The sequence below is a fragment of the Leptonychotes weddellii genome, chromosome 1, assembly GCF_054177405.1.
Source record: "Leptonychotes weddellii isolate Sample4059 chromosome 1, ASM5417740v2, whole genome shotgun sequence".
NCBI classification, from domain to species: Eukaryota; Metazoa; Chordata; class Mammalia; order Carnivora; family Phocidae; genus Leptonychotes; species Leptonychotes weddellii.
This window is the reverse complement of record NC_138369.1, coordinates 121,592,632-121,616,445: the sequence shown is the minus strand read 5'-3', so window position 1 is coordinate 121,616,445 and position 23,814 is coordinate 121,592,632. Positions and strand designations below refer to the sequence as shown.

The window sequence follows — 23,814 nt, the reverse complement described above, 5'->3', positions numbered from 1 at the left end:
ATGAAGGCTGAGAACACTGAGAGAGAGGAGCCCCTGGGGTCAGCAGGCAGAGCCTCGGCAGTGACATCTCAGTGACCAGCCCAGGACCTGGCGTCTCTCCACACACACACACTTGGGCATACCCCACTCAGGTTCTCCCCATGTCACCCCTTTGGAGCTACCCGTGGGCAGCGGTGTGGGGGAAGGAAAGTGCCTCAGCACAACCTCGGTTTCACTTCCTGCCTTGAACACAGAGAGTCATTATATAAATATCAACCTCAGCAGCTGCTACTCTCACCCCTCTTCTCGCTATTACTCCCGAGGCCCAGCTCACAGGCAGGGTGCCTGCAGCCTGTCACTTTCCCCTGGTCCCATAGCCCTTGCACCAGGGCGGCCAGGTGGGTGCCTAGGGCAGAAATGAATCACAACCTCTCTCTGACTGTCCAGCCAGCCGTGCCTGGTGGCCCGCGCCTCACTGAGTGGGGGAGGTTGTCCTGACCAGTGGCCCACGTTAATCAAATTAAACCTCATTTACAGACCTGACAGGCAGTCAGCCCATCTGGAGAGGCCACAGAATGCACCGTCAGCACTCGTGCTGATGGAGTTGCGGCAATGTATGTATATCTATCCCATGAAATGAACTAAAATCACCAAAACTTCAAACGTGTTTTAAGTCAGAAAGGCAGTGTAGCATGAGAGAAAGAGTAGTCTGGAATGGAAGATCAAAGATGGGTTCAAGTCTCCATTGCGCTAAGAATGAATAAAATCTTCTACTAATCTTCAGCCCAAGGAACTCCTCTTTCAACATTGGCTGAGTTTTGTTTGCTTATTTTTTTCTTCAGTATTATTTTAAAAACAACACAGAATCCCAGGCATGTACATGTAATCCCCCTGATCCTCAATTTCTTCATCTTTAAAATAATGACACGAACCTTGCTTCTCTTCTAGGGCTGTCATAAGGAACATATGAGATGCGTGATGTCTCCTTCTTAGCCTACTGAACACACTGATTGTCTTACAATAGGATATGCCAGTGTATGTGAGTGTGTGTATGTGTGTGTGCGTGTGTGTGTGCAAAAGAGGTTAGCAAATTGAAAGCTGTTATTCCAAGCTATTTGAATTACTCATGTTTTAACAGTGTTATAGCCATGGCCATCTTAGAAACAGAAAATCTCAGACAGAGCCTGGTAAAATGGTTTCACTGGGCTCTTGAAACAGTCATTAGAAAACAGTGTTTGGGGATCTCAATATCTATGCGTTACTCAGCAGATCAAATGTTGTCAAAATATTATGCTCATTCTTTCTCTTGATCCACTCATGGCCCAACTAGATATTTGTGATTTATTATGAAATGCCAAAAATAGATCACTAAGCAGTTTATTCCATATGAATCCACTAAACAAATTATATATATGCTTTGACAAAAAAAAAAGACTAAAAAGGGATGGATGTTCAGTAAAATATTAACTACGGGTATAATCTCTGGATGGTGATATTTGGGTGGTTTAAAGGTCTTTCTTCATGCTTTCTTTTAATCATCCAAACTGGATATAATATCAGAGACATGGGCCTCTGAAAGAACACAGAGTTTGGGAGTTCTTAGTTTTCCCCCTTCCCTTAAGCACATATGTGAGGTGTCCAGTAGAAGGAAAGCACTGGCGACAAAGCTGAAAGAGGTCACCATGGGCCCAGGCAGAATAAGGGTCTGAAGTTAATTATTTTCCTAAAAACTGTTTCTCAAGAGTGAGTGATTGATTTCTATGTTTGTCAGTCTTTCATTCATTCACCCATTCTACCATTATTCATGCACTTGGTCATCAAATAGTTATTGGACTGTTATGCAGTGTTGAGATGGAGCATGGACTGATTGTCAGAAGATTGAGGTTCAAGTTCTGCTACCGTTTTTCTGAAGCCATGAGCCCTTGGTCCCTTCGGGCTGCCTGAGGCTCCCTGATCTATGAAATGGGACCAATGATGAGCATGAAAGCTCTTTGAGGACTCCACAGTGCTGAGCAGGGAAGGAGTTTCTGTGAAGTGCCACACACTACGCCAACAGTGCAAGGTAGAAAGGTGAGTCACACGGAACCTGTGCTCTTGAGAAGTTTGCGCTAGTGTAGCCTGCTGGCTTAATGCCAGATCCAGCAATATGGGGCATGGGAAGAATGTCTTCACTGGAAGCCAGGGAACCTGCATGCAAGTTTAGTCTGGGCTGCTGATACGATGTGTGAATATGAGCTACTCAATGTCCCCCTCTGACTCTTGACTTTTTATCTCTCCCATAAAGAAATGATTAAGCCCGATTATCTCCAAGGCACCTGCCAGCGGGGACATTCTATGAAACAGTGGAATCAGGAAAAATGTGAAGCATGTTAAGGTATCCGTCACAAGCCGATATGCATCACATATCGGTTTCTGTTTGTACAGCAAAGTTACGGGAATATTTTAGACAGCACTGGCATCCCACAGGGCACGTCTTGGGTCTGTTGGAGCTGGTCGTCTGCTACCTCCTTGCTCAGTGTCTGTCCCTGCAGCAGAGACAGAAAGCAAACTCTTCTACAAGATGACTAGGAATCCACTTTTGCATCCTGAGTAAACATGATGGGCAACATGTCTATTAGCTGTTTCTCAAACCTCACTATAAAGCGAGTCTGGATGAGGGAGGTGGAAGGTGGGAGCAGTGGGGAGCCCATGTTGGTAATCTGGAGCCCAGGGTTTAGGGGCAGCTCAGCCAGTGACTGAGTAGTGACATTCATTTATTCATTTGTTCATTTATTCAGGGGGCATTTATGGTACATCTACTGTGTGTGTTAGGCACTGGGTTAGACATTTGAGATAATAAAATGTGTAGGACCTAGTTTACTAGACTATGTTTTCCCTGAGAGCCAGAGTCTTGTCTTTATTTCTCCAGTGCCCGCACATGACCCTATCTTGAGGAGCATGTAAACTAGTGGGTCTTTAGAAAAATAATTTTCTTTCCTGGAACTCAGTGTTCCCGTTTGTAAAATGGTTTGGGTGGGGGGAGGGATCGGACTTAATGATGTCCAAGATCCCTTCTAACTTGGGTGTTTTGTTCTGCTGTTACAATTATTTGGTGTCCTGCAGTGAAGGTTTGCATACAGGATGGAGCAAAGTTCACAGAACAATCTGCAGCAGAGGTAAGCTGCAACCGCCAAGCCTCCGGGGAGTGTGTGAAGCCGTAAATCTCACTGATCCAGACTGGGAGCAAGATGTTGTGTCTGAACACCCTCAGAACAGAGAACCAGAATCTCCGAGTTCCTGTCACCAGCCCCCACCCCCGCCCCCTGCTTTTACCTGTGTCACCCAAACTCTCCGGGGATGGCAACACCTACCTCACATATTACTGTGATGATTAAATGTGAAAACACATATGAAAGGTCTTTGTAAACTCTGAACTGCTTTATACATGGAAAATAGAATTAATATTCATGAAGGAGGAAGAAATAAAAGGGCACCTTAAAGAATGAATAGGCACTACCTAAGTGAATAGCTGGGTGTCAGACACTAGAGTACGTACTTCATAAAAATCAATCATTTAACCCTCCTGACATGAGGTAGGGGCTATTATTTTTCCCATTCTACAGATAAAAAACCTCGCACCCTGGGAGTTTAAGTAACTAGCTTGGGATCACCCTGCCAGTAAGTGGCAAAGCTAGGGCTCACACCAGAGGAGGCTGGCTGCAGAATCGGTACGTTTAACCAATGTGTCCTTCTGCCACCCTGCATGGAAAAATGTTTTCTAATCCAAGTTAATTCCAGCCAATAAACTTGGCCTGAGAGACAGACTGGGCACTGGGCACATGATGATGAAGACACAGGAGTGTCAGCAGATAAGGAAAGACTCTAAGGAATAAGGAAATAGATACCACAAATATGACTGGTATTGGAATAACGTAAAGAAAAATGTGGAGATGGAAAAGAGGAGGAGTGTTCCAGAGGCTCTACATTTAACAGACTAAGGAACTAGGTGGTGGATGAAGAGAAGTTCAAGGTAAGGCTAAGAAAGAGAGGTATCGGAGCCTGGTGGTGAAGGATCTTGAATGCCAGTATGAAGTGATTGGGGTTTAGCCTGGAGTCGATAGGGAACTATGAAGGGTTTCGGAGCCACTAAGTAGTGCATCAAAAGTGGAATTTTAAGAGAGGTAAGCTAATAAAACAGAAGAAAGCCATTTTTCTTGGACTGGCACTATTACCATAGTCTGTAGACTGGTAAAGATGAAGTTCGATCCAAGTTAATTTTTCAAGTTTGACCTCTTTGGGAGAGGGGAAATGAAATTCCAGGGATTTAGTACCATCATTTATACTCAAAATGGTGAATAATGGAGAGCTGGTCCCAGTCAGGAGTGATGTGTTCCCATCCCATGCTTGACTATCTTTGCTTCCTTGTTGGAGTGGTGGCCCTGCCTCTGATGGACCCCTCCAGTGATGGGGAATCTTTACTCCACCAAACAGGCTGTTATTCTTGGACAGCTCCTACTGCAAGACTGAATTTCTTTTCTTTTCTTTTCTTTTTGCCTTGCCTTCTTTTGTCTTTACCGTTGTCTTTCTCTTCTCCTTTCTTCTCTTCTTTCTCTTCTCTTCTCTTTTCTCTTTCCCTTCCCTTCCCTTCCCTTTCTTGATTTTTTAACTACAAGTGCTCATACTGTTTCACCTGAATCTAAGCATGTCTTTATCTGATACCACCATGCTGGTAACCCCCACAGCCTCAAGCCTATCCAAGTTTCAACAGGGAACTTTGTGGGGGTCTGAAGGGGTGGGATCCAGGAACGAGTGGGGAAACCTCACAGACCATCCCTGCTACCACAGCAGTGCCACTCGGTACCAGGCGGTGAGATTCACAGTGGGTTAGCCATGGCTCTTGCCTCTGAGGGGCTCACATGCTGGAGGACAGATGAAGGGGGTAAACAAACAAACAAAAAAGTATAAAGAATCTGCAGTGTATATATAGGAGGCCCCTCAGTCTCAGTTTCAAGGGATCAGGACGGCATCTGGTTTTGTTCACAACACTGTACCCCCAGTGTGTAGAATGGGGCCTGGCATGTTCCCAATAAATGTTCACTGAATGAATAAATGAGTGAGTGAATGAATAAGTGTCTGATAATATCTGATCTAAAACCATAACGAGGTTCTTCCACCCGTCGACTTAATACTTAACTCACTATAACCTGCCGATCCCTATTTTGTAAGGTCTCCTGTGAGGCTTGTCTTAACAGGTAGATATTAAGCAACAGAGAAAAGGCACAGTGGCATCCACTGCTTTACGTGACAAGAGTGCCCGTCCCAGCACTGACTCCTTGACCACATGTTGAATCCACAGGAGCCTGACTTGTTGAGTGAACCTGAGTAAGTCACTTAACCTCTTTAAACTTCGGTTTCTTATCTCTTAAAGCAAGGGAGTATCACGTCTAGTTCACATAATCGTTAAATAATCTCCTGCTGGGAAAGAACTTGATCTCATGGAGAAAAGAGCTGAATGAAATCGGCGGGTCTCTTTCCTAAAGCAGCTTGATCTTTTCAGAGCATTCAGACTCAAAGGTTAGCCCTACAGAGCAGTTGACATTCAAGGGGCATTTGAACCTGTGAACTTTTGGCTTAAAAGTAAGAGTTCAACTCTCCCCAGGTTCTCTCTGGTGTTGCAAGTTGGCCAAGGGTGGCTGCCGCACTCCGCGTACGACCGGAAACCCCAAATTGGGTTTGCATCTATCTGGCCGAGGTACCTTCCCCAGCTCCACCTCCAGATGTTCCACGGGGGTTTGAGGTGTGGTGGAGGAGTTAACAGAGCTTGGTGTCTCTCTGATACAGGCGAGTGTGTGCACCCGCATGCACGAGAGAGCTGGGGGCGGGAGTGTCCCAGCCTGCTTCCGCACAAGGGTGCCGCAGACAGCCTCAGGTCGCGCTAGGCAGAAGGAAAATGCTTCTGTAATCACAAGAGAGAGGCTTCCCCATCTTCTCTCCGAGAATGTTTGGAGGCCATTTCTTTTTTAGCGAACTGCCAGGCTTTTCCCCCACATCAGTAATATTTCAATGACTTTTACACACTCGCCTGCCTGCTTTTTAATAAGCAGGGCTTTGCATTGATGGTACATGTGCAAAGTCTGACCTTTTCGTAGGAAAAAACATTCATAACCAAAGCTTATATATAGAAGCTTAAGACTGGAGCAGATAAAGATGTAGGTCATATGACTTTTTTGTGTGCGAAGCATAATGCAAGAGGGATGCTGTAGACAATTCAAAACTCATGAAATACTGCCACTGGTTTGAGCCCTCCTAATATTTATCAAAGGCTTTAAATAATGACTTTGTTTTCAACTGGGAATTATAATGCCACCTTCTATCCCCGAGCACAGGAATTTTTTCCACAGGGGAAATTTACTTAGTTTAAAACTATATTGCACTATCTAGTTAACTCCTAACTATTCTTATTAAAGGAAAGAACGGTTACCATAAAAATGCATTCAGTGAACAAATATATAAAATAATATGATAGATAAACGAAAGATCTGATTTGTGTCACTTATCAGAGGAAAACTTTTCCCCAGGCCCACCACTACCCAAGTGAACATACACCAAATTCCTCAGCATTCAAGGCTAACATGACCTGGGAGTTGCCTGCCTTTCCAACAATCCCCGAGACACCCTTTTATAATCTTTGTTCCACCAACTCTTACAAGCCTATGCCTCCATGTTCCTTTATTTTTACCTTTGCTCCCTTTACTCTCTCTTCTTGGGACACCCTTTCCCAGACATGTCTGCATGTCCAAGTCTATTCTGAAATCTATGGCTCGCACATGGTGGCCTCCATGAATACCCCTTCTCTTCCTTTCCTGCCCTTCCTAAGCTCTTTGCTTTTTCATGAGCTGATCACAGCTTGCTCTGGACTCTGCCTACTGGTGTTCAGGTCTTATATCTCATTCTGCTAGACTAGGAACTCTTTGAGGGCAGGGCAAGAATAATGTTTGAGGTACTCTCTACCAGCCTTAGGTGTAGGACCTAATACTGGAGACCACATACAATAGAAAGCACCTCTAAAATACATTCCTGCGAAATGTTTATTGAGTGAGTGAATCTGGCTTTGGGAAGCACTAATAGTGAAGTGCAGAGCATTTAGTGTGTATAGCCACTCTGCTAAGCATTATCTCATTTAAGCATCAGCAGTGAACCCATGATGTTATTGTTACTGTGTCACCTTCCAGAGCTGAAGAAACAAAAGCTCAAAGAAATTGAAAACCTTCAGCCAACATCACATAGCTGGCAGAACAATAGACCAGGATTTAAACTCAGATCTGTAGGGCCAGGGGTCTGCTGGAAGACCTGACTTGTTCCAGCTTGTTCTGATTTGTTCTACCTTATAAGAGCTGATTGCTAAATTATCAGGAATTTCGTGGGGCGCCTGGGTGGCTCAGTCGGTTAAGCATCTGACTTTGGCTCAGGTTATGATCCCAGGGTCCTGGGATGGAGCCCTACACTGGGCTCCACAGTCAGTAGGGAGTCTGCTTGAGAGTCTCTGTTTCCCTATCCCTCTGCCCCTTCCGGCCACAAGAACACGTGCTCGTGCTCTCTCTCAAATAAAGTCTTAAAAAAAAAAAAACAACAAATAAATTATCAGAAATTTTGTGAACTGGTTGCAAAGCACAACCATTAGTAAATATTAAATCATGTAAACATACAAATGAATTATATTAAAAACGATGGTAATAAATAATCAAAATTCACCACTTCCTATTTATTTTATGACCTTCTATTATATATGTTCTTGAGGTTATCAATATTTCCAATATTGGAAAACACGACACATGTGGGCTTCCCCTGTAGAGCCACTTGTTGAGCGCTTACCAACACACCACTGGCCTGGCCCCAAAGCAGGACAATGCTGCGGTAAGTAATAGGCTTAGGGCCCAAGATATACATGGACTTTGCTGTTTCCAGATTTAGCTTTCCAATAGGGCCCCACTTTGGGCCACTGCAGATGAACTGCTTCCTGATGATAGGAAATTGACTTTCATTAAACTCTTTTGGGCTTTGGGGTTGGAGTGAAAATAATTCTAGAGGTTGTTTTATGCCTATACCCATATATCCTAAACCTTATCACAGATTTAATTATTATCTTCATCACATCCCCTACACGGGAATATATGATGCATCTCTTGCAGAGGAAAATGGGAATTCCAAAATATGGCTATAAATTGATTTCCCCCCGATTTTCATGAAAACCTACTGTTTTGCATACATATCCTTGGAGCCTGGATTTCGTGTGCCTGGTGTCTGCAGTATGTACCTTACTTACATGTACCTTACCTGAAATGAAATATGACCTTTTTTTTTTAAGATTTTCTTTATTTATTTGACAGACAGACAGAGAGAGAGAGCACAAGCAGGGGGAGCAGCAGAGGGAGAGGAAGGAGAAGTCTCCCTGCTCAACGCAGGGCTGGATCCCAGGACCTTGAGATCATGACCTGAGCCTAAGGCAGATGCTTAACAGACTGAGCCACCCAGGCGCCCCTGAAATATGAACTTTGAATCAGAGGTTATGGGTTTCAGTACTAGTTCTTCAACTCAGGGCAGGTTAGTTAACATCACTGGGCCTCAGTTCCCTCATCTGGCCAATGAAGAGTTTGGCCTAGATGTCCTTGAAAGAAGCTTCTGGCTCTACTTCTGAATGACACAGCATGGTGCTTCTCTTCTCTAGGGCTCGGTTTGTGCACCTGTAAACAACGGGATTGAACCAGGGAGTTCCCAGTGTCCTTTGCAGCACTGGAAGAGGGTGGATCTACATGAAAAGCCGTGTTTTCTACCTAGTGTGTCATTCCTATCAGATACCATTATTCTTTACCACCAGAAAGATGCCAGGTAACCTGCTGAGCACCCAGAACTCTGGAGTCCAGAGGACTTGGAGATGGAACAGGAGCTCTAACTACCACAAGGAGGCCAGGGTGTGTTGGCCCTCAAAACAAAGGGAAATGCGTGGGTGCAGGGAGCGCCTCTGCTGTTTTCTTTTAGATGGTCTAGAAGACTAAAGAAGTGAGGGTGAAATATCTGTACAGAGGTTTTGATTTGACACTCCAGCTGGGTCTGCAGTGAGGAGGGTGGGGGGAAGGGAGGCCTAAGACGTAAGACAAGTGATGATTTCTATTGGTCTGGGGAGATGGGGAGTGATGGTGAAGAGGAGGGAAGGAAGGAAGGAAGGAAGGAAGGAAGGAAGGAAGGAAGGAAGGAAGGAAGGAAGGAAGGAATAAGGAAGGAAAGAAATGTGTAATTTTCAGGGTGGGCAGAACACAGGCGCTCAGAGAGAATGTCTCCTTCCTTACCCTTATCTTTTGACCCTGAACTTTTGTATCTTTGTGGAAAATCAAAAAGTATTCTTAACTCCTCATCAACATCTTCATCTTAATCCTCACCCACACATCTCCATATGCTTTTCAGGTTACAAGCACTTTGGCACCCATAATCTTATTTAACTCACAAGATGAGTTTGTGAAATAGGTTATTATTACTTGGACTTTTCAAAAGAATTGGAGGTTCAGAAAGGGAATTGATATTGCTCAAGATCACCTAGGTGTAGAGCTGAGACTAAGCCCATTCTTTTGACTCTTAGGTTGGCTTGCCTTTCTAGTCCCCAAGTGTCCTTTACTGGTAGCTGAAATGACAGATTTCTGAGCTGCTGTTCACCAAAGGGCCTCACAGAACCACACTAGAGAAAGAAGAAATCAATACATTCATAGAATCATTGAATCCTAGAACTGGAGAGGACCCTACACATCCCTTGGCCCACTTCCTCGATTTTCAGATGGGGGAAATGCAACTCACAGAGGCACATGGCATGTCCAGGTTCTTGTTCAGGGTCAGTATCAAAGCTGGGACTTCACCTCTTGTCCTTGCCACCCGCTCTGGCATTGTCTACTTTTATTGGTTTTTTAGCCACCAGCAACATTAAGAGATCATAACTACTTCAAAATCCTTGACTATCGTTGTGAGGACAATGTAACATTTTCTACCAGCATAGCCATGGACTGAAGAACTTTGGATGGAGGGAGGCCAACATGCTCCAATCTCAGCTGTCATTTCGCATTTCATCCACTGTGTGCCAGCAATTGGATTTATTGCTGGTGAGAACAATGACTCATGCACTTTTGATGCCAACCAACTAATTTATCATGCCATGACTTGGTAGGTACAAATGTTTAGTATGTGATCAAAAATAGAGGACCCCCCCTGTCATCCAATCCCTTAAAATTGGTCTTACCTGAGCCTGCAGACTTTCTCAAACCCAAAGCAAACTTTTACCCCAAATGTAACCAGATAGACTTTATCTTAAGAATTGCTAACTTGTAACTTAGTCATAAAGGCAGGCAAAATAGAATAGGGAGAGTTGCCTCATTTAGGAATTGCCTGTCCTGAGTCTATCCCTACTGCTTTTGTTAAATTGATCTCTCACTTTTGGCAACTCTTTTTTTCTCTTTGAGCCACATTATTCCCATTGGCCAAATGAGAGGGTTAAAGTAGGTGACCTTTGGGGCACCTGGGTGGCTCAGTCGTTAAGCGTCTGCCTTCAGCTCAGGTCATGATCCCAGGGTCCTGGGATCGAGTCCCACATCGGGCTCCCTGCTCGGCGGGAAGCCTGCTTCTCCCTCTCCCACTCCCCCTGCTTGTGTTCCTGCTCTCGCTGTCTCTCTCTCTGTCAAATAAATAAATAAAATCTTTAAAAAAAAAAATTAAAGTAGGTGACCTTTGGGAGATTATCTATTTTCATGAACTCCTTATAAAAATCACACCTTTATCAGAGCCATCTTGCTACGTCCTAGTTTTTCTATATGGTCTTGCTATGCTTTGGAAGTAAGGTTTGGCCTCTGTTCTCAGAGGGTTCTGCTCTGTTTCTAAAAGGATGAGGGACTCCCTGAAAACTAAAATGAGCTATATCAATTTAACCTGTTTGAAGTTAACTTCAGGATCAGCAATGAGAGTACAACAAACTTCAGAACTTGACATGACTTAAGCTCTCTCTCTCTCATTACAATATATTTTTTGAAACCCACTTGCCAGGCCAGATGGACAGGCCACACGCCATAACCATCCAAGAAGTGAGGATGAATTCAGGGAAAAAAAACAAAAACAAAAACTCCAAAGGGCTAAAAACCAATAAAATGTTTTATTTTAAAAGTCACAGGTAGTTGTCTCAAGATTCAGCTGGCTTTGATTCTAAAGATCTGTAATGATTTTTCTAACATGGCTCTGAGAACTCAGGTCTAAAACTTGGGCCTCTTCCTTCATTTACTAAACTGATATTTCCTAAGTGCCTCTGCAGTGCCAGGTACTTTGTTATGGCTGTGGGGAAACAGGGATGATTTTACCATTGCTCTGATCATAAGGAACTTAGAGTCTTATGGAGATGATCTGGCACATGTGCACACTGCAGTTTAAGGCAGTGGCTTCAATGCCATGAGAAAGTTCTGGTTGCTGAAAGGAGAGTAAGATTCCATCTTACCAAAAGTACTTCCCAGAGGAAGTGACATCTTCAGTCCTAACAGTGGCCAGGCAGGACCTTCTTTCAATGTTAATGAGCCAGAGCCTGGGGAGCTCACTTCTCTGTGATTCTGGTGTCTTTTGGTTGTTTGTTTCATCTGTAGAATGGAATAATAATTGTATCAACCTCATAGACTTGTAGGTATATATGAGCTCATACATGTTAAAGCTCTCAGAAAGGTTCCTGGGACATTGTTAGTGCTCCAAAACACTAATCATTATTTGTATTCTTAACTTTGGACTGAAATTACCCAAAAGCTTCTTGTAGTCTTTAAAGAGAAATCAGTGGAGGGAAGACCCATGCTCACAGCCTTTGTTGCTACAATAAAGCCCACTTGGCTATTCGCAGGCATCCAGACTGCCTGGTTCCCAAACATGCCCTTGCTTCCTCTCCTGGTCCTCCAGTGCTGGTCTTTCTTTGGCTCTCAATCTCAGATACACACACACACACACACACACACACACACACACACACACCTGTTTCTTTCTGTAGAAGCTGGACTGTTTATCAAAAGCCCCAAGTGTAGGAGTGTTTCAAATGATTTTTGGAAACTGAAATGATTTTAGAGATTATAGGCATCAAGACTGTGGGTGCGAAATAAAAACAATAAGCGAGTTCATATAATTTAAGAGAGATGGGTTTTCCTTTTGTTGTTTTTTTTTTTCCAAAAGCATCATCATTTATGTGGTTTGAAAATAATCTTTACTCTGGAAAGTAGACATCGCAGCATACGGCACAGAGATGTAGCTGATTAATTGCATGAAGGGATCAGTCTCTTTTGAGTGAGGCTTCATTCTCTTTCAGGCATGGCAGCCTACAAGAATGAATTTGCTTTGACTCATATATTTTACATAAACCGAAGAGGTTATCCCTGAGACGAACTGTCTGGCTTACTGCTCCCCACCCCCACTGCGTCCCACATATCATCACAGGAAAGCATTAGCAGTTTCAAAACTTGAACTTTCTCTCAGAAATGTTCCTACTTCGACCGAGCAGGATTTCTACATTAAAACATAATCATTACTGTGCGCCTGTTGTAATTAATGACTGTGGGCACGTTATCCTTTTAGATGTAAAAACAATGAGACACTATTTCTCACTTACCAGGAGTGTGGCAAATCGTGGGCAAAGGTTTGCCTTCCTGGATCCAGCTGTGGTTTGTTCTCTTTGTTCTCACTGTCAACAAGTATAAGCACATGCAAGAGGCTGAACAGGATTGGGGTTCTTGGAGCTCCTCTAGTTCACCCTGCCCACACCTCCATTTTACAACTGGAGAAGCTGAGGGTCAAAGAGAGAAAGTGACTTGTGTAAGGTCACACGGGGGTTAGAACCCAGGACTTCTGAATTGCAGTCCAGGATTCTAGCAATAGAACAAAAGATTCAAAGGCTAGCGCATAACCACAGCCTCAGAAACACCAGTAGTCTCACGAAGTGTAATGACATGTTGCAATAGTATCTGACCTGAAATGATTGTTATGGGGATAAATAAGATAATGAATGCACAATATGCGCGTAAAATCTTAAAGGACTAACTAGATGGTTGATAAAGACTGCAGACATCTAGCCCAGTCAAAGGAAAACTAAGAATTATTTTCTTCTTGCAAATAAAATAGAAGTCTCAAGGCCATTTTAACTGTCTGTGTGCCTTTTTGTCTTCTTTCAGCCTGAAGTTTTTTTGCATAGCTCAGTACTAGGAAGTTTCATGTCGTTCTAGAACTAAAGATAATTTGTCTCAGTCTATCCTACAGCTAACAATTTTCAAATGAGCACAAGTGTGGCTGAGATCAAAAGCAGAAGCACTCAACTAAACTTGAAGGTGGCATTTGCTGACCTAAACCCGGGACAGGAAGTTTCAACTCTGAGTGCAGGATCCCTAGTCAAATAGGTAAATAATTTCTTTGGCACCACAAAGGCTGTTTCCCTCTAGAGCAAGGGGGACTGGGAGAGGTGAGTGAAGGTTAATCTGCAAGATAAGTCGGGCTCAGGAATGGAGGTACACGTTGCTCTTGGAACTTTTTAGATCTGGATTTCAGACAAGTAGAGTCACCTGTAAGATTGGCAGAGACATAGTTCACGCTCGTAGAAGCAGGATCAGACATGTTTGGAGCCAACCACAGGAAGAAGTTCCCATGAGACAGAGTATGGTTCCGAACTTTCGAGCAATCAAAACTGTTCAAATGTGGAGCCAGGTTGCCTCTGAGAGAGTAGGCTCCTCACTCCAGCAGCTGTTCAACAGAGGCTGTGGAGGGGAATGCTGAAGAGGAAGAGTCAAGCTGAGAGAGGTTACGGACCAGATAGGACTCCCATGGTCTGCCACAGCCCGAAAGTCTCTCCGAGAGTCTACAATTCCTTTTCCCATAGAGCGAAGATGCTGGGGGAGCCATGGGAGGCAGAATGGAAAATCCTTGAGCGGCCTCACCTTTCTTTCCCATAACAGGAGAATGATGGGATCCTGCTCTCAAGGAAATGAAGGGGCACAATTTTCCAAGGCAATAAAAGGAACTGCCGCTAGTCCTATATTCAGGCAACATGTGGAAGTCCTTGCTTTCAGATGAATTAGGGGTTTTTGTGTTGTTTTGTTTTGTTTTTTCAGTACAAAGGCTTCCATGGCTAAAGGGATGTGATCCAGATTGTGCAGCTGGGTTGCCCGATGCTAGGTGGTACCAGGCCCAGAGGACCACCCTACAGCAAGTGCAGTCCTGGTGTGGGCTGCCGTGGAGAGAGGTGATGCTGAGCTGGCTGTAAAATTTTACGTGCTATTTGTCCTGCTGCTTTGAGAGACCAATGGGATCCTTGGAGAGTGTCCCACTGTTAATCAAAATGCTCCATAGAATACTAATTCCATGAGATCCCTGTTCTAGGGCCAATTTAGAGGAATGTTGCATATCCATAGCCCACATCGCCTGTAGATTTGCATGGAAAGGCTCTGAGAAGGGCTGGAGCAAAGCAACCTGTTTCATTTTGAATAATCCTGCTTTTCTCTAACTTATTTGGCCATGGCGACCATTTTAACCTAATGCTACTATCATCCTGGGGACTGATGCTCTGTAACAAGTACTCGGGGTAACAGTTTTGGGTCATCCCATGGATTTGGCAGTCACTGACACAGGGACCAACAGACTGTTAGAACTGAACAAAACTCGGCATTTAATGTCATTCCTCTGTTTTTTAAAGAAAGGCCCAGAAAGTTATACAAAAGTAATGACCAACGGCCATTCACCCTGACCTACAAAAGACCTGAAGTTTAAAAATATCAACAAATGACTGTGTAACATGAGGTCATGGATTTTGATATCATATTATATTATATATAAGGTTAGATGGGAGTTACAAAATGCTGCACTTGGACCTGGCCTCTCATCGGGGTTTCTGGCTTTTCCACTGTCACCACATGGGCCCATCATTCCACCTTTATCAGCACTGGGTCCTCTCCTCTCTAAATTGGGGAGGATAATGCTTGTCTGGCTGGTTTCACAAGTTCTGGTGAGAATCAAGAGAAAGGATGTAAAAGTGGTTTATAAATTGTAAGGTACTATATAAACGGTAGAGGCCCTTCCTTCTCCGAATGTGTTGATGCTCTGGCTGGCATCAGGAGGATGCGTGGATTTTCCATTGCTCTCCTGTTTCGTGAAGATGGTTTGCACGGATATCTCCACAGATCCCATCTTTCATCTGCTTTCATGGGTTAACGAGGTGACCCGTGTGTGGAAGCTCTTGGCAATGTCAGTTGCCCCCTAGAATGGGACACTGAATCAATGACTTACACTCATAGGCAGCCAAGTTGACTAGCAAGGGAAAGCAGAAAGTTACAAGTAAGGCCAAACTCTTAGCAGAGTTTTAGATAATTGGCTCCTAATTCTCATAAACACCTGTGAAGAAAACAAAGGTCTCCAAATCTTGTGTTGTCAGGACTAAAACAAAAAAGAAGAAAACAAAGACGCTAACAAGATCACCACGAAAAGAAGAGAGAGCAGAAGAGACAGAATGACTTGGTTGATGAAGTCTTGGTATCTTACATTTGGAATGTTATTGATGATCTGAGGGTAGTGTATGAGGGCTTAAGTGAAATGAATTGGTGGTTTCAGTTCCGGATATGGTATGCAAAGAAAAAACAATCACTCTGAAATTTAGAGCTTCCTCGTCTGTGCTTCAGGAAGCCGCACACCTGAAGCTGAGCGTGGAAACTGACTCATTTCTAGCCCTTTGAGATTAGCCTCTCCAGCCCTCAGACTGTGGGTAGGATCTGAGGCCTAATGGCGAACCAGCATTGAGTCTGGCCAAACCTGGAGAAGGAAATCAGAGAGAAGGGTGTTGGATGCACAGCTCTTTTAGGGTGCTTGGCCTTCTAGAAGTTTCTACAGGCAGTGGACCTTCTGGACCATCTATCCCTGAAGCTTTTCAGTACAGTTGCAGTTGGGGGTAGGTGCGTGGCCTGAAATGGGAGAAAATCAAAATACAAACGCAGTGCTTACCTTATTTTCAGAGTCACATGAAAGCAGGTTGGCTGACTGACCCACTTGGGGGAACAACACGACCCCAAGGTTGCGTGTAAAGGGTATCTCGCAAGTGCTTTCACACCAACAAGCCCCAAGAAGCAATGAAGTGTTCTTTTCCTTGACTGTCGCAGCAGTCTGTGGATTTGGTATTCTGCGTGCCACTCAAGGACCAGAGAGGCCAAGAAGAAGTATTTTATTTAAGAAGAAATGCATAGTAGAGTTCATACTTTCCCTGTTGTCCCTTTATACCTCAAATACAGCTGCAGGGGATGTGGCAGGCAAACTGAGGCAGGGAACCCGGGATGATGCAAGGGGTCCCATGTCTTCTAGAAGCGACCATTTCAAGCTTGACCCTTTGGGGACCTTGAATCAGCAGTTTCCAGACTTTCTACAGATCACCTCAGCAAGAGAAATAACCACTAAGATGACCTCTTGCTTCAATCTGATCGGCACATTGAAAAAAACAACACAAACAACTTGTTTGAGGACAATGAGAAGAACAGTGGCTCAAATGAGATGTCATTGAAAAACGAGGATGCCAGGGGCGCAGGGGCAAAGACTTGACTTGGGGTCAGAAGACCCGAGTTTACAAACTCTGTGACCTCTGACCACTAAAGCTCTCCAAACCTCACTTTTCTCATTTGTAAAGCTAATTACAAAATGAGAGCAACTGTTTGAAAGCACTCACCTTATAAATGGCGAGGGCTAGGCAAAGGTTCGTAGCTGTGACTATATCTAAGCTTTTAAATATTAATGATTAGTTTGTGTTAGAAGTGAAATTTCAGACTTTATCATAGGATCAGCATTAATTTTCCAAATTTTCCCATCTGCAAAGCAGTTAATGGAACATGCAAGTCCACATGATTGATTTATTCTCATGCCTCTTCCAAAAAGTATTTAAAGTAACTTATGAGATATAGAGGTGATAATTTCATCAAAACATGGACAAAAGATAAAAGACATGGTCAGGAAAGGAGAAGACAGTGAGGGGGAAGAAAACTCAGAAGCAGAGTAAATTTAATGAGGCATATAGCATGACTTTGAGCTTCCCAGCAGCTGAGATAAAAAGGGAAACACATTGTATTATACAGTCCTAGTAAAGGGAGTAATAAAGGGAGAGTAGCTATGGCTGGAGGGTGGTGGGGGAGGGGAGGAACCCAACTTCCTGACCCTGAGCTCTACATGCATCATGGGCATCTTTATTCAAGGCATGTCAGAAAATAAAATGTGCAGGATCTCCAAAAGGAAATGCAGCAGAGATACTGTTCCAGTCTAACCACTAGGCAAATTTTCCTCTAAATCAGTGCTTGCCTCCCAGAACAAACAAACAGCAAGATGATTAATAGAAGGAGCAGGTTGCCTTTAAAAAATAGGGCAGTGAAAATCAGAATATTTGCCCCTAGCTGGGGTGTGCCACTGGCCCAGGTACACACAGAGGCAGTCACCATTCATTAGGGGAGTCAAGTACGCAAGGCAGTCTGCAAGGTGCCTTGCACAAGGTCACTCAGTGTCTCTGAGACTGACTCTGCATTCTGAGTTCCTTAATATGATTTTTTAGGTCACAGTGTTCTAGGCAAAGCTCCCTGTTGATGTACATCTCTCATGCAAGATTTAGATCACCTCTTTTCGGGCAGAGCTCCATGGAAACACCGCCCATGATTTCTGAAATGGAGTCTGATTGGGTCCCGGTCATGCCCAGCTGGAGTGGAGAGTGTTCTCTGCAGTTGACACATTGCTGGACAGTTGGCAAGCCTGAGACTACCAGAATCTAGTCCTTGGAGGCTATTATTATTTTAATGCCATAGTAAATTCCTGTTTATCTAAGATGGCTAGGGACTGGGGTATTCTGGGCAATGGAAAATTCTGGTTCATCTGGTTACCATTTATATCATTTACTGATTCGTAGTTCCCAAATAAGTAAATTACAACACACTTTGCCAAACACAAAAATCATACACTGGTATGATTTAAGCTTTTTTTTTTTTTTTTTGATAATTTGTAAGATACTTCAGGATCTATTAGCATCGAATACCGTCATTAAGATCGTAACCTCTTTTTCTGGGATTCTGGATGGAAATGCAGAAGGTGTGGGAAACTGGGCTGCACCCATAGTCACTCCCAACCAGGCCACTGGAGTTGCTGTGGTTTAGTTGAATCACTCCATCTTTGACATCTGTTTGTTGGCAAGTGAAATAATAAACGTATTAGCATTGTACCTGGTGTATGTTAAGTTCTTATTTTGACATTTCCTGCCACCGCCCCCCCCCCCCCGCCCCGTCAAGAACATCAAGGGAAAAAGGATCTGATTCATTTAATTGGCCAGTCTAGCATCTGAACAAATTCAATGCATGGTTCACTTCATTAGGGACCACGGAAATAACATGCCTAATTCCACTGATTCTTATACAAGCATACTAAGGCCCAGAGGGGGTGTGTGACTCTGCCACGGTCTCGTGGATGTTAAAGGTTAGAGTTGATGGGAGAATGCTCACCTTCCCCAGGCTCAGGCCTGAGCTCTTTTGAACAGTTGGACTCCTGCGTTCCGTAGTTTCCACACAGCGGGAAACAGAGATGGGGAAGAAATGTGCCCTTTGCGCAGGCACTCTGGGAACTCATAATTATCAATAGCGCTTGAAGGTCATCTAATACTGTTTGAAAGTCCCCTTCTGCATAAAAGCCCTGGCTCAGGCTCTGAGACAGTTCACAGAACGAATGGAGTCCCCGGATCTAGTCAAAATAAAAACTTTTCAAAAACAGCAAAGAGCCATACAACTCCCCACATCTGCAAGAGTAAATTTATAAAAAGGCACCAGACAAGTTTAAATTCCTATTATCTTTCTTTGCGTTGCCTATGTTTTAAGCTTGATTCACTTCCCTCTCTGCCTCTTGGGTGCTTTCAAAGGTAAGTTTGTACTCACTTAACTTCCAAATTAATTTACAGTAAACTCCTCCCTGTGTAGGAAGAGGAAGAAGGAAATCAACAATTTTAATGCCGATTGCATTTTTGAAAGGCAGGACTCGATCTCTTTAAAATGAGCTGCTCTGTTGGTTTAGAAGTGTTTTCTTTTCTGTGGTTTCGAATTCTGACTTGTCTCTTTTCCTCTCACCATGCTCGGTGCTCTCACCCCTGCCTTGGATCACGGGCCTGGAAATCTGCTGTTTGTGCAGGAGAAATCACAGGGGGCTGCGGTTTCTGCTGCCTCCCAGAGTGAAGGGGGAAATCTCACATGAGACCCGCCCTGGGGTCCGAGGACCCCAACCCCTTCTATTACTGTTGCCAGAAAGGTGCTTTCTCTTTAGCTCCAGGAGCTTCTCAGAGTGATCTTTCTGTGTGCCTGTGTGCTGTGTGCGCACATGTCAGCCTGATATTTTCTATAATAGCCTTGTGCTGATTACAAATAGATAATTGATCACAATATCTCCTAGGGTGGGATCATACGAGGTCATGTGTCAACTCTCCACGAGGCTTGAGTGATGTCACTACCAATCTGCTGCTACCAGAGGTCAAGTCACTAAGAAAGGGAAACAGTCAGAGCAAGGCTCTTCATCTGTCCACCTCATGGCCCCTCAGGATCCCCCAGTGACCCCCCACCTTGGCCTATAGGATGCATTCTAAACCTTGGAGACTGGCACTCAAAGGTAGAAAGAGGGCATGGCAAAAATAGACACTGGGTAAATATGTTTGAATAAATAATGAGGCAGGTCTTCAAGACCTCCTCCCCAGCATGGTGAAAAATCCCTCTTCTTTTTCTTCTACACCTTCTGCTGTAGCCAAACACACTGCCCACCTTCCTCCACTGTCCTGCACTTGGACTGCACCATAGCCAAGTGCAGGCACTTCTCCTGACTGCTACGGTGAATGCCATTTCTATCTGTTGAATACCCTTCCTCCTTTGTGAGGTGTTCCCTCCTTCCTTCACCAAACCTGTGTCTCCATGGGCTTCCTTTGCTCTCTGCTCTGCAAAGAACATCTTACGTACGTTATGGATCTCCCTCGCTAGAGCATAGACTCCTTGAGTGCAGGACCCGTTTCATCCCTCTTTGCATTCCCTGTGGCACCTAACAGAGGGCTGAACATGTGGCTGGCATCGAGATCGGCCCTGTGGCTTGAACGGAATCTCAGGTCACCTTCTCTGGTCCGATAGAGAGAGAATGGTGAATACTCACTCTTTTCTCCTCCACTGAAAGCTGAGTTAGGGATTATTTCGGTCCTCACCTCTGACCTAAATCTACACAAGTCTATCCTGAAAACCACACCCAAGATTATGCAGTAAGCAGAGGTAGCCACTGGAGCTACATAACATAGCGGCACGGACTGGCCTGTCCAGGCCCTTGTACGGCACTGGAAATTTTTTTTTTTTAAAGATTTTATTTATTTGACAGAGAGAGAGACAGCGAGAGAGGGAACACAAGCAGGGGGAGTGGGAGAGGGAGAAGCAGGCTTCCCGCTGAGCAGGGAGCCTGACGCGGGGCTCTATCCCAGGACCCTGGGATCATGACCTGAGCTGAAGGCAGACGCCTAACGGCTGAGCCACCCAGGGGCCCCACGGCACTGGAAATTTACAGGAATGTATAGCTACGCTGTTGCTGAGCCGGCTCAAAACTTGTTTTGCTTGAAGCTTCTTCCCTCAGCAGGTATGTTGGGGTAATGGTGAGCGTTGCCAACTGGGACAGGAGGACACCCAGCCCGTGCCCAGGTTTTATTTATCCTAGTGCAGCAGGGCTCCACAGGCTCTTTGATCCTTAATCATGAACCTGGGAGCCCTTCGAGCTTGCTCATGCAGCCATGCCAAGAAGGCTCTCTGATTCCATTGGCAATAACCAGTCATGATTTACAGACTCTCAGAACCTGGAACATCAGAGCTGGAGGTAACCTTAAAAAAATCATCTAGTCTGATTCTTCATTTCACAGATGATGAACCAGATCAGAGTTGCCTTGCTTTTAAAATGAGGGGGGATAGACTCTCTGCATTCATCCACCTACCCATCCTTCCATCCAATGATCTGTGAACTAACTCATTTGCTAGATAGCCACTAACACTGAGGTGCCCAGCCTGTGCTTGGCTCTGGATATAAAAACATGACTAAGACACGGTCCCTGCTCCCCATACATACATACACAAATAATTATGATTCAGTGGGAGGTGTTATCATGCAAGTGTGAACAAAGCGTGCTATGAGCACATAGAAGGCCGTGGCTAATCTGCTCTGTCTGGAAGAGTGAGGGAAGACTTTTAAGAAGAGGAGACATTCAAACAAAACATTAAAGGAAGGGGAAGAGTTCTATAAACAAGAGGGAGAAGAGGGATCAAAGAGAGAGAACAGCCTGTGTGAACGCCCAGCCTCAGTAGAGTGGGCTGCACGCCAGGAGACCAGTGAGGCTCCAGGGGGGCTCTCGAGGAGGCTGCGTGCGGTGGGGTGCGGGACATGTGCTGTGACTGGCTGAATGTGACTTCTGAAGCCTATGGTGGAGACCTCAGTAGCTGTGTGCAGCACTGGAGCTTTATCTTGGGGGTGACAAGGAGCTTCTGAAAGTTTTCAGATGGAGCAGTGTCAGATCACATTTACATCTTATTGAGACCTCTATGGCCACAGTAAGAAGAGACAGAGACTATTGCTGAGGGGGCTGTTGCAATTGTCCCAGAATAATAAAAGCAGCTAGTGAGCGTTCAAATCTATAGATCAGATCATGTCGCCTCCACACTCCATATTCATCCCCTACCTGCTTACGCTGCATCACAAATTCCTGTCGTTATGTTTTAAATAGTACTCATTACAGTATTAAATCATTTATTTGTTTGCATGTGAATTGACTGTCTCCAATTCTGAAATGAGAGCGCCATCAGAACCCTTTCTCTGAGTCTCTTTCTCAGCATAGTATCTCCAGGTTCAGAACAGCTCCTGGGACATAACAGGTGCCTACGAAGTGTTTACAGAATGATTGATGAGACCTTGACCTCGGGAAGTGGTAATGAGGATGGAGAGGAGATGGCCTTTAAAGGCAGAAAAACATCCTCCCTTTCCAGATCCATTATGTACTTAATGAGTGGATGGTAGCTGGTCTTCAGTAAACAGAGGATGTTACATTCTCAACTGACTGAATTTACTACCCACATCTGAGAATTTTTATGACAGGCGACCCTATTTTTTTCCCCTCTTGTCCTCTTCACTCCATGTGTTTCCACAAATTATCCGCCTCTGAAATGTAATGTTCCAGGGATCCTCTACTTTGCACCTTCCATGTTCTAGTCCCAGCTCTGCCCCAATTTCGTGGGACAGACAGGCTACTTTCTTAGGGCTTCAGTTTCCCCAATAATGAGAGTGTTAGCCAAGGACCCATGCGATGATTTCTAGCTAACATGCTGTGAGTCTGCTGTGAGATTCAGGTTTCTCTACCTAGAGCAAGAGGGCTTCTCTGTTTTCTTTTTTTTTTTTAAGTATACAATGATTATATACAAAATCTCATAAAACACAACCACTTGTCTATTTCTCTGTTGTCCCTTTCAATTTCTAGTCGTAATTATTTTTAGAGTTATAATCAGAGCACATATATGATTTTGCGTTCCACTCTTATCCTTGAACATTATTTGTTATATGTCTTTCATGTTGCCACAAAGTCTTCCCATTTATCATTTTAATGGCTACATAATTTTTCATGGAGTTAACATATCATAAATTATTTAACCATTCCCAAATCGTTGGGACTTTGGATTCTTTCCAGCATTTGATATTTTAGAGAGCTTTGAGCATACAGGTTTTTTTTTTTTCTTTTTCAGAGTTATTTTCCTTAGGGTAAATCCCTCGGAGTGGGATTATTAGAAGAGTTTATGGCTCTTGAGAAGAATTGCCAAATGGCTCTGGGAAAGGATTGTTTCAATTTGTATTCAATTTGTGTTTCTCGCACTGAGTGTGCCAGTTTCACAGAAACCTTGCCAGCATGTTTTTAAAAATCAATTCCCTTTATTTTTTCAAGTTGAACTTGTATGAAATGGGGCTTCCTGATTGTTGCTGTATCAGAATTATCATTAGCCAGGCTAACGGTATAATATAGCACTTGCCGAATAGAAGCACTCCAAAACCAGTATTGTTATTATTAGAAAACGAGGCATCTTAGGAGGGCCAAGCGTGCTTGTCTTACCATTGAGCTCAATTTTTTTCTACCACTATCTCCAGTCCAGTTTACAGCAGATACTCACCCCTTGCCTTCAATGTTCCTCAAATGAAAGTGCCTCCAAACCTTCCCTATTTCAAGTTGTCCATGGTTCCTTAGACTTAAAAGTCATGGGCCAAGCTCCCTCCCCTACGGATTCTCTCCTCCCTTCAATTTCTTATCAAGAGATGGTCCTCACTAGAGATGGGGCACGGACTACCTTTCCTAAAGCTGCTGCTTATGTTCATCTGAAGTTATTCTCCACTTAGGTAGTTTCTCCTAGTCTTTGTCTTCCCCAAGATAGCCTGTTGGCTACTTGAAGATGGTGATGAATTCCCCCATGGGTATTTTCTTCTCCAAGTTGACTATTTCGTTTTTTAAGCTATCCTTTATCCTATTCAAGATTTCACAGTCCTCATTGCTTTCCTCTGAGTTCTAGTTTGTAAAGTTCTCCCTTTAAGTGTTAGATTTATTCACTTAGTAAAATTTACTGAGTATCTTCCAGATGACAAGCAGGATATGAAGATGAATAAAGCCAAGTTCCTGCCCTCAATCTGCTCAGAGTCCAGCAGGTCAGAGAGGAGCATGGCCCTGTCAGGTCTGAGTCTTAGAGAACTCTCAGGCAGCATGCTGGTGGGTAGGTCAAGGGACGA

General features: G+C 44.1%; 1 long non-coding RNA gene across 3 annotated transcripts in view; it reads left to right on the top strand.

Moving 5' to 3' along the window:
* The window catches only part of LOC102730563 (uncharacterized), a 63,747-nt gene that overhangs the window by 16,044 nt on the left and 23,889 nt on the right, over window positions 1-23,814 (top strand). For 2 of the 3 annotated variants that reach the window (XR_434350.2, XR_014148720.1), the window contains exons 1-3: window positions 1,038-2,049; window positions 2,264-2,353; window positions 3,082-3,988. This is a non-coding gene — a long non-coding RNA (uncharacterized LOC102730563). Of the gene's footprint in view, window positions 1-1,037; window positions 2,050-2,263; window positions 2,354-3,081; window positions 3,989-23,814 lie in introns of those variants that run through there. The other variant, XR_014148725.1, reaches the window with a different exon arrangement.